General features: G+C 41.2%; 1 protein-coding gene across 1 annotated transcript in view; it reads left to right on the top strand.

The window, feature by feature from the left end:
* The first annotated feature begins 344 nt into the window (after positions 1-344).
* The window catches only part of LOC126199324 (glutathione S-transferase D7-like), a 78074-nt gene continuing 68958 nt past the window's right edge, over positions 345-9460 (top strand). The window contains exon 1 of the mRNA XM_049936165.1: positions 345-495. The gene's annotated coding sequence lies outside the window, so the exon portion shown is untranslated. The remainder of the gene's footprint in view (positions 496-9460) is intronic.

Raw genomic sequence — 9460 nt, 5'->3', positions numbered from 1 at the left:
ATGCAACAGTTGTTGTTTGCTGCATTAGAATCTTGTTTTTGGCTCATGCCACATTTTGAGGCTCACAAAATGAGTAACACCAAAAACTGCAATTTTAGAATCTTACCCGCTATTTGAAAAATTGGGGACACTGACGTCCCAGCGTGTAATGTATTTCGCACGCTTCTACAAGTAACATTAGACGATTAGCTTACTGTAATTTACCAGGACCTTGGCAGTAGGACTGGCAGACAGTGATGAGGAGTCTTACATAAGCGCTGCTTCAGAAGGACACGTTGTTCCAAGGACGTATACGGTTCGTTTGTAGCCGAGACAATTTGTCCAACGGCCGGACGACAGCTGCAGCCGCTGTTCGTGTTATGTCGGCAAGGCTCGGGAATTTCCGCCAGATAGACCACTTACCTTCCCGGCGCTATCGCCGCCGCTGCCAGACAGCTGCACCCAGACAACGTGCGCTCCACGCTGTTACATTGTTCGGAGTCATTCACGTGTCACGTAAGTCATTTGTACGCTTTTCAGTTTATGTGGAATATTCTTCTTCTTCTTTTCCCTTTACCCGTTTGCCTTTTGGGTCGGCATTGTTATATTATTATAGTACTTGGGGTACCGGGCTTCGCTCAGGGAGTTGATATGAGATTGTGGGGTAGTTGGAAAGAAGGATAAGCTTTAAAGTGTAAGAGGTAAAAAAAATTTATTGGAAACATTATAAGTATTTACAATACTTGTTTATAAACAACATTTTTCATTTTATTATCCTGGGGGTGTATGCACAAAATTTTCTGATTTCCTACTCGAGAGCAAGCTACGTACAGTTGACCGTGAGAGAAGCAAAAGTCTTTCAGGTTTATGCCGCAATATTTTAAAGTTTGTCGTTGCGCTTTGTTAGTTGTAAAACTGTAGGCTAATTTGATTGTAAATTGCAGTGTCTTAAATTGGAATGGCAGTTCAGTAGAGACTAGTGGTGTTCTCGGGGTAAGTAGTTTATGCCCCTTGTTCTTTCCACTCATAAGTTCGGCTTCGATTATGTTAATCGATAGCTGTTTGACGATCACCCTGTTCCATTACTTGTCCGCGTCTGCGCTTCTCGTGGGGTGATTTTTTCGTGGCTAGCTTGAGTTCGCAGTCTTTTATTATAAGATTGTGTCGCAGTTCTTGAGTCTTCAGTCCCTTCATTTCGTTATTCTTCGGTTTCCCTAATTCTCGCGGTGCTCATTCTCGTTCGCTGGGAAATTACATGTGCGCTGCGCTTTTTGTGTGTTTCGTTTTTTCGTTGTTCTTTTTGTTTTCGCCGTTTTGCTTCACACCTGGTAAGATCTCCTCTTTTACGTTTGGGCATTGTCATTCACTCACTGCACCACTTTGTCGGTTCATCCCTTCTTCACTGATAAGAAACTGATGTTCGAACCCACGACGGGTCTTGCTATATATATGCTTGCCACTGACCAATGGGTATGTTCCACAATGATGTAAGATGTTCCGGGATGTTTCCAAACATTCAGGAATCTTTCCAAATATTTCAGGCTATTCCCAAACATTCCAGAACAACCCGTGTCATTGTGGATCATTCCGGAACATTCTGGAATGTTCTACAAATATCTAGAGGGCGAAACTTCCCAGCCCTTATATCTTCAAAAGCACGCCATTCAGATAAAAATGGGAACCTTCTCCGTGGAGGGGGTACAGGGCTACCACACTATATAACTCCCTTGATCGTACCGGCTCTCTTTTCTGAGTTTTAGCGGCACGCACATTGTATACTTACTTTTATAGTGTATATTGATATTCCCTGGGACGAAATTTGTGTACTCCATCTTCTGTATCTAGAGTAATCTCATGTTGAAGTGTTACAATTGTTTGCGTAGCGCGTATCGAAAGCGGGACGTGGGGACTGGCCCACTGTTTCCCTAGACTGGTGTGGGAGACCGCTGAAAAAACACAAGAAAATGTCATCGCCAAAAACTGTGTTTATTCCTTCATGCCACATTTCTTATATTATCATTATAATATTCTTTCCTTTCTGTCACAACGTGTCAGTTTCAAAGGTGATATCAACAAATACGGGTTCAGACACTATTGTAAATTTCCGGGCACAACCACTCGTGTGAGTAAAGCCGCTTCGCAACTAAGGTTACATTACGTGCATAGTAGCACATCCAATTGTTGTCATCCCGTTTTCATTGCTTCTGAAAACTCGAAAATGTAGTAAGAAAAGCAATAACAACAACAACGACGACGACAGAAACAACAACAAAACGTATTTCATCACAATGTGTTTATTATCTCCCACGAAACCTGGGGAAAACGCCGAATGTTCGTAAGTTGCTGTCATGACATTTGCAATTCATTCTTCTATCTTCACGTATGAATTGGTTTACACCTGTGCTGTAAGCTGGTCAAAAACTCTGGAGCGAAATATTCTGGCAATAAATTTTGGACAAGCAGTGGGTTTCCCAAAATCTTATGGGTCGAACAATTCAACAGGAATATTTTGGGTGTAATAATCGTTTTACAGTGACAGAATATGTAATACTAGTATTTAGTGAAAAAGTTTACAGGCATCATCTGCACCAAGCACTTATATGCGCTATGAAGCAAATAGCCGTTGTATGCATAGCTTCAGTTTGGAGGAAACAAAAAATAGAAGGACAGTACGAGCTACAGAACGTGTTTCAAACGAGCAAACAGACTGGCGATAGACACAAAATTTGAACTGCTGTAATTATGATAAGATTCTTTATATATGAGGCTGATATCTGTCCAGATATCATTGGTGATCTTGCAGCTCTCGAAGAATGAAGTTATAATGAAATATAGACCTTTCGCTGCTTACAGGCGTTGATAAATATCAACGGGGACAGTTGAAAAATGTGCGCCCCTACCGGGACTCGAACCGGGACACATTTTTCAACTGTCCCCGTTGATATTTATCAACACGTGTAAGCAGCGAAAGGTCTAGATTTCATTATAACTTCATAGGCTGGTTATAGGTTGTGGTGACGTTGGAATGTGATAGCTTCTTTTTCTGCAAGCGGGTCGAGAGGTGCGATCAAGCTGACAGAAGATAAGCGCCTATTAATGCGTAGGCTTCCATGTCCGGTGTCAACGTCGTTAAAATTCTTGCCTCAGAGGACCGCTACAACTCGGGTGAAACATCGATTTATTTTAAAATTTTGTAACACGACGCAGCGGTACACCGAGAAGGATTTTAATGAGGAGTAGTTCTCTACGTCTACATCTAAGTGATTACTCTGCTTTTCACAATAAAGTGCCTGGCAGAGGGTTCAATGAACCACATTCAAGCTGTCTCTCTACCGTTCCACTCTCGAACGGCACGCGGGAAAAACGAGCACTTAAATTTTTCTGTGCGAGCCCCGATTTCTCTCATTTTAACGTGATGATCATTTCTCCCTATGTAGGTGGGTGCCAAAAGAATGTTTTCGCAATCGGAGGAGAAAATTGGTGATTGAAATTTCATGAGAAGATCCCGTCGCAACGAAAAACGCCTTCGTTTTAATGATTGCCACTCCAATTCACGTATCATGTCTGTGACACTATCTCCCCTATTTCGCGATAATACAAAACGAGCTGCCCTTCTTTGTACTTTTTCGATGATATCCGTCAGTCCCAACTGATGCGGATCTCACACCGCACAGCAATACTCCAGAATAGGGCGGACAAGTGTGGTGTAAGCAGTCTCTTTAGTAGACCTGTTGCACCTTCTAAGTGTTCTGCCAATGAATCGCAGTCTTTGGTTTGCTCTACCCACAATATTATCTAAGTGATCCTTCCAATTTAGGTAATCCCTAAGTATTTACTTGAATTTACAGCCTTCAGATTTGAGTGACGTATCGCGTAATCGAAATTTTGCTGATTTCTTTCAGTACTCATGTGAATAACTTCACACTTTTCCTTATTCGGGGTCAATTGTCATTTTTCGCACCATACAGATATCTTATCTAAATCATTTTGCAAGTCGTTTTGATCATCTGATGACTTTACAAGACGGTAAATGACAGCATCATCTGCAAACAATCTAAGACTGCTACTCAGATTGTATCCTGTGTCGTTAGTATAGATCAGGAACAACAGAGGGCCTATAGCACTTCCTTGGGAACGCCGGATATTACTTCTGTTTTACTCGATGACTTTCCGTCTATTACTACGATCTGTGACCTTTCTGACAGGAAATCACGAATCCAGTCGCACAACTGAGGCGATACTCCGTAGGCACGCAGTTTGATCAGAAGATGCTTGTGAGGAACGGTGTCGAAGGCCTTCTGGAAATCAAAAAATAAGGAATCAATTTGACATCCCCTGTCGATAGCACTTATTACTTCAGGAGTATAAAGAGCTAGTTGTGTTTCACAAGAACGATATTTTCTGAAACCGTGCTGACTATGTGACAATAAATTGTTTTCTTCGAGGTACTTCATAATGTTCGAATACAGTATATGTTCCAAAACCCTACTGGAAATCGACGTTAGTGATATAGGCCTGTAATTCAGCGGATTACTCCTACTTCCCTTTTTGGGTATTGGTATGACTTGAGCAATTTTTCAGTCTTCTGGTACGGATCTTTCTGTGAGCGAGTGGTTGTATATAATTGCTAAGTATGGAGCTATTTTATCAGTATACTCTGAGAAGAACCTTACTGGTATACAATCTGGACCAGAGGCCTTGCCTTTATTGAGTGATTTAAGCGGCTTCGTTACGCCGAGGATATATACTTCTATGTTTCTCATCTTGGCAGTTGGTCTTGATTGATCTGGTTTCGATGTTGTGGTTAGCAGCGGATAAACCAAACGTCTGAACAAGCTGAAAACCCCAATTGATAGAATTCTCATTTACGCGTGTTTGTCTATTTGTCCCAGCAGCTGTGTTCTTCACCGAAAATAAAATTTAATAGCATTCTGGGCTCTGTTATTTAAAATTTGTTTGCTTAAAAGTAAGCTTTACTTGCTAAGATCGATAAAAATTATCTCATCGTTATGTAGTGGCTCCTCTGCCGCTGTTCCTCTGGCATCTCAGCTTCCCCCGACCGCTTGTAGCGGTTGATACCATTACACACTGCTTGGATGAGCCCTCAAACTATTACCACGATTTAGTTTTTGTCATTTATTTAAAGTATCCAGCATGGCAAACACACTTATTCAGTTTGTATTATTATATGTATATTCAACTGAAGGATTATGATGATTAAACCTCTATCGCCCGACTTTCGATCATTCTACTTTAGCTTCTTCTAAAACCTTTCGTCTGGTGAACTTCTGTCTTAACTACTTCGAACTACATTGTTCACTGTAAGGAAGTATCTTGTTACAGATTTTTTTAAAAAACATGTGAACTAATTTTTTTGTAATGCGATTGTTAGGGACTTTTTCTCTGTTCTATGATGCTACAATACCGATCACAAGGCAGATGTGTGGCTACTACAAGGGCACTTGTGACTGATTTAGGAATGGTTCAAATGGCTCTGAGCACTATGGGACTCAACATCTATGGTCATAAGTCCCCTAGAACTTAGAACTACTTAAACCTAACTAACCTAAGGACATCACACACATCCATGCCCGAGGCAGGATTCGAACCTGCGACCGTAGCAGTCGCGCGGCTCCGGACTGAGCGCCTAGAACCGCTAGACTACCGCGGCCGGCATTTAGGAATGGGAAAAGTTTTATGTGAAGGGTGTATGCAACTGAAACGGCCCTCTCGTACAGTATCTTACCTATAGCTAGATAGTCCACCCAAGGATATGACTGAAAGAAACACTACGGTACAGGAGTTTTCATTAGCTGGAGAGCTTTTGCCCTAACTTCTCCCTACCTCAGCCAAATATAAATGAAATTGTATTTCGTGCCCTATCTAGTGCATTCAGCTTTCCTTAAATTCTTTCCTAGTGAAAGCTGTATTTACTCAAGTTGTTTTTAAGAACGAATTTGTAACTTGTGGCACAATGGCTGGATGAAATCAAAATGAGGATTAGAGAGCAAAGCGAGATGCATTCAGTGAATTTCAAAATTAAATTTCGCCAAATCATCTGATTAAAAATTCTAAAAAGTTTTAGCCTTAGATAAAGTTAGTAAGCAGATCGATATCACCTGCTGCAGGGGTGACCAAGAATTCAGCTCACGCGCTCAGCCTGCCTCCACGCTCCCCCCACCAGCAGATCATGATGTCTGAGCGATATTTAAATGGCAATACAGTCGCACTGCGTGCGACTTGGTTTCATTTTATTTGTCAACAACATAGAGCACAAACGAAACTAATTTTCAGTATCATTAATTTTTTGCGTAATGAAGACATCATTTTTATGTAATACAAAATGTCGGCATATGGACAGACGCAGACAGTTTAACAGATTTTCGCGCTCAGGTTGCCACGTATTTCTGATTTATTTAGTTTATTAATCATAAATGGTTTTTCACACAATTAGGTTTATCAAAATATTGTAGTACTTTTGCAACGTAATTATGGAGACGTGGAAACTCTACCTGAGGAGAACAATGTAGATGTCCGGGACAGTTTTAATGTAGATTACTCAGTTCCAGCGAGATGGACAGGAGCCTTTCAACTCAAATGGCAAACTGTCTCGAAAACAGTTCGAAAAAATGTAAGATCGGCAGTGTCTTCAAAATGTTTAAGAAAGAATGCCTGTAATTCTTTCAAGGCGACAATGAATTATTCAAACGTCGCATTTTCTTTAACGCCAGTGACCTTCGGGAACTGCTCTGTATTTTTTGTCAGAAATTGTCCCTTCAGTCTTCAATGCAATTTTCTTTTTAAATGCGTCCGTCATCAAATCAAAATATTTTTTTCACCTTGAAATGCCTTATTGTTAGCAGTGTGAAGTCAAGCCCCTTAAAATTCAAGGTCTGCAATCCATTCCAGATGTTCTAATTTTCGTCCCTGCTCTCCTGTTTCCTTCATAAATTCAGAAATATCGGATTTTAAATCGAATAATCGTACCAGGCATGCCCTTTAACTTTACCAACGTACTTCGCGATAACATATAAAGTCTCCATACTCTTCGTTGATTTCCATCGAAAACTCTTGATATTCCGGTGGACTATTGTAAGCGACTTCAAAAATTTTACTGCTCGTACCAGCAATTCCTTCACGTGCTCCATGTCTGAAAATGTAGCAGAAAGCGCTTCTTGATGTACTGGACAATAAATCCCGTGGGGTATCATATAAGTTTTTGCACTTTCGTTGTCAGCTAATTCATGAAATTCTTTGTGCATGGTGCTGTAATATCATTTCATAGCAAATCTGCGGTACCCGTTGTTTATACAACTGTATAAAATATAATGGGAATTCTCATCCGTCTTTCTGTCATTTCCATTCATTTTTTGTGACAATAGATCGCTAGACTGCCTCTTTTTATGCAAACAGCCATTGAACCTGTGAATGTCCTTCGTACGACGAACAAATAGCGAAGGGCAAATGGCGTTGACACCATGATTCTCCCAAACTGAAGAGAGTTGTGCCGATAAAAAGTCTCATACCACAATACTCAAGGAAATGTCGCACTGTTCCGGGTACTCCCCACAAGGACCAAGCAAAGCTGAGACAGGTCAGGTCTCGGCCGCACATGGTCTGCACAACGTGCGTGTGTAAAGTTTGCCATGCCGTGGCAGACCCTCCTCTATGGTCCCTGCCCTTCAGTGTGTGATGTTCACCCGGTCTGTATAGCTGTGGTTGTTCCTTCGCGTTTCCACTTTACTTTCATATCTCCATCAGCCTATTTGGGCTGCTTTAGAAAGGTGAAGTGTCCCTGATGAATTTGTTACCCAGGTGATATTCAACGACAAGTCCACATTCGAAGTCACTGAGCTTCCCTGTCTGAACCATTCTGCTGTTACTGCTTCCATAATGACAACCACAACACTCCCCGTCTTCTTTTACACAGAGGTGTCCACCTCACGACACATCTAAGAGGTCAATTACACATTACGTAGGGGTTTCCGGATACTTTTGATCAGACAGTATGTATCCAGTGCATCCATATCATGCGATCTTGAGTCAGATAACTGTAGTAGTGATCGTATGGAACATCTGGCTGTCCATGACTGTCATGCTGATGGCCACTACAATGTCTGGCTTCAGATGTTTCAGGAGGACTATACTTTAGGAGATGCTAGTGTAGAATAACTCGAATACAACATTCTATATAAGATGTGTCCTATTTTTATTGTTACAGACATACAGTTGGTTACTGAGATCTGTTTCCATTTCTGTTTTTTCTACAGTGGTGTGAAAAAAGTGTGCTGTCTAAAAGATAAAAAAAGCGTGTTTTACAGAGCAACTAAAAGTGAGACTACAACTGTCAGTGTCTAAACAAGAAAAACGTCAACGATGTGCTAACAGATGGTATTTCCTGATGTAGGAAAAAAATCAAGTGAAAATCACCATTACTGACGATGCTTTACCTCAATAAAGCGAAACGCATCTAGTGAAAAAAACACGTATTTTTTATAGTTGCAACGACAGAACGAAAATACCCTCAAGAAATCAAAAACTAAAACTGTGCACTTCACAAAACGAAAAAGCGTTGTATCCTATGACTATATCATCAGTGAGTCACAGTTGGAATCGGACAACTCATACAAATATCTGGGTGTAAGAGTTTGTACATATATGGAAAGCAATGATCACATAGCCTCAGTCGTGGGTTAGCAGGTGGTAGACTTCGGGTTATTGGTAGAATACTGGGAAAATGCAGTCAGTCTATAAAGGCGATTGTTAAAGAATCACTCGTGCGACCCATATCGCTCAAGTATGTGGGACCTGTGCCAAATAGGACTAGCTTGGGACACTGAACGTATACAGGAAGGGTAGCATAAATGCTCATACGTTTAATTTACGGATTAGGGTGGACTCGAAAGAGTATAATATCAAAATTGACGATTAGGTCACTGTTGCTTTAAAGAGCAGTTATTAACTGTGTAATTATTGTGACTGTTTCCATGGCACAGTGCAGGCTTACCAGCATTAACTTAGAGATAACTGTCGTGTTCGCCTGTGTCGCCGGGCTCCACTCGGAGGTAAGCTATTTAGATTCTTGGCGGTAGATGAAATTTTCACTGCCAGTATTTGTCCAGCAAAGGTAATGTAGGTGGTATCGTGAAGATCCCGATCACCAGTCTTTGCGCGTTGTACTGAGTTAAATTCCAAATCTCTCTGCACTGTCATGAAGTGAGGAAACGTGAAACTGTTGATTGTGGTTAGTCCGCGGGATGGGGACGCTTGTCTTGGCTGCTCCATTTGTGTTGTTCGAGAGGAATAGGTACATTCTAGCACTAGGTTTCATCATCTCCCATCTCCCAACACCATCATTGCGCAGTACAAACATAACACTACACTACACAGGGTGTCCCAGGAAGGTTGCGACAAATTTCGAAGAGTTGTAGAGGGTGTCTTGAGGAACAAATCGAGGATAGGAATCCGTGTCCAGAAACGT

The sequence above is a fragment of the Schistocerca nitens genome, chromosome 8, assembly GCF_023898315.1.
Source record: "Schistocerca nitens isolate TAMUIC-IGC-003100 chromosome 8, iqSchNite1.1, whole genome shotgun sequence".
NCBI classification, from domain to species: Eukaryota; Metazoa; Arthropoda; class Insecta; order Orthoptera; family Acrididae; genus Schistocerca; species Schistocerca nitens.
Note: the sequence above shows the minus strand (reverse complement) of the source record. Positions and strands in the feature narration are given on the sequence as shown.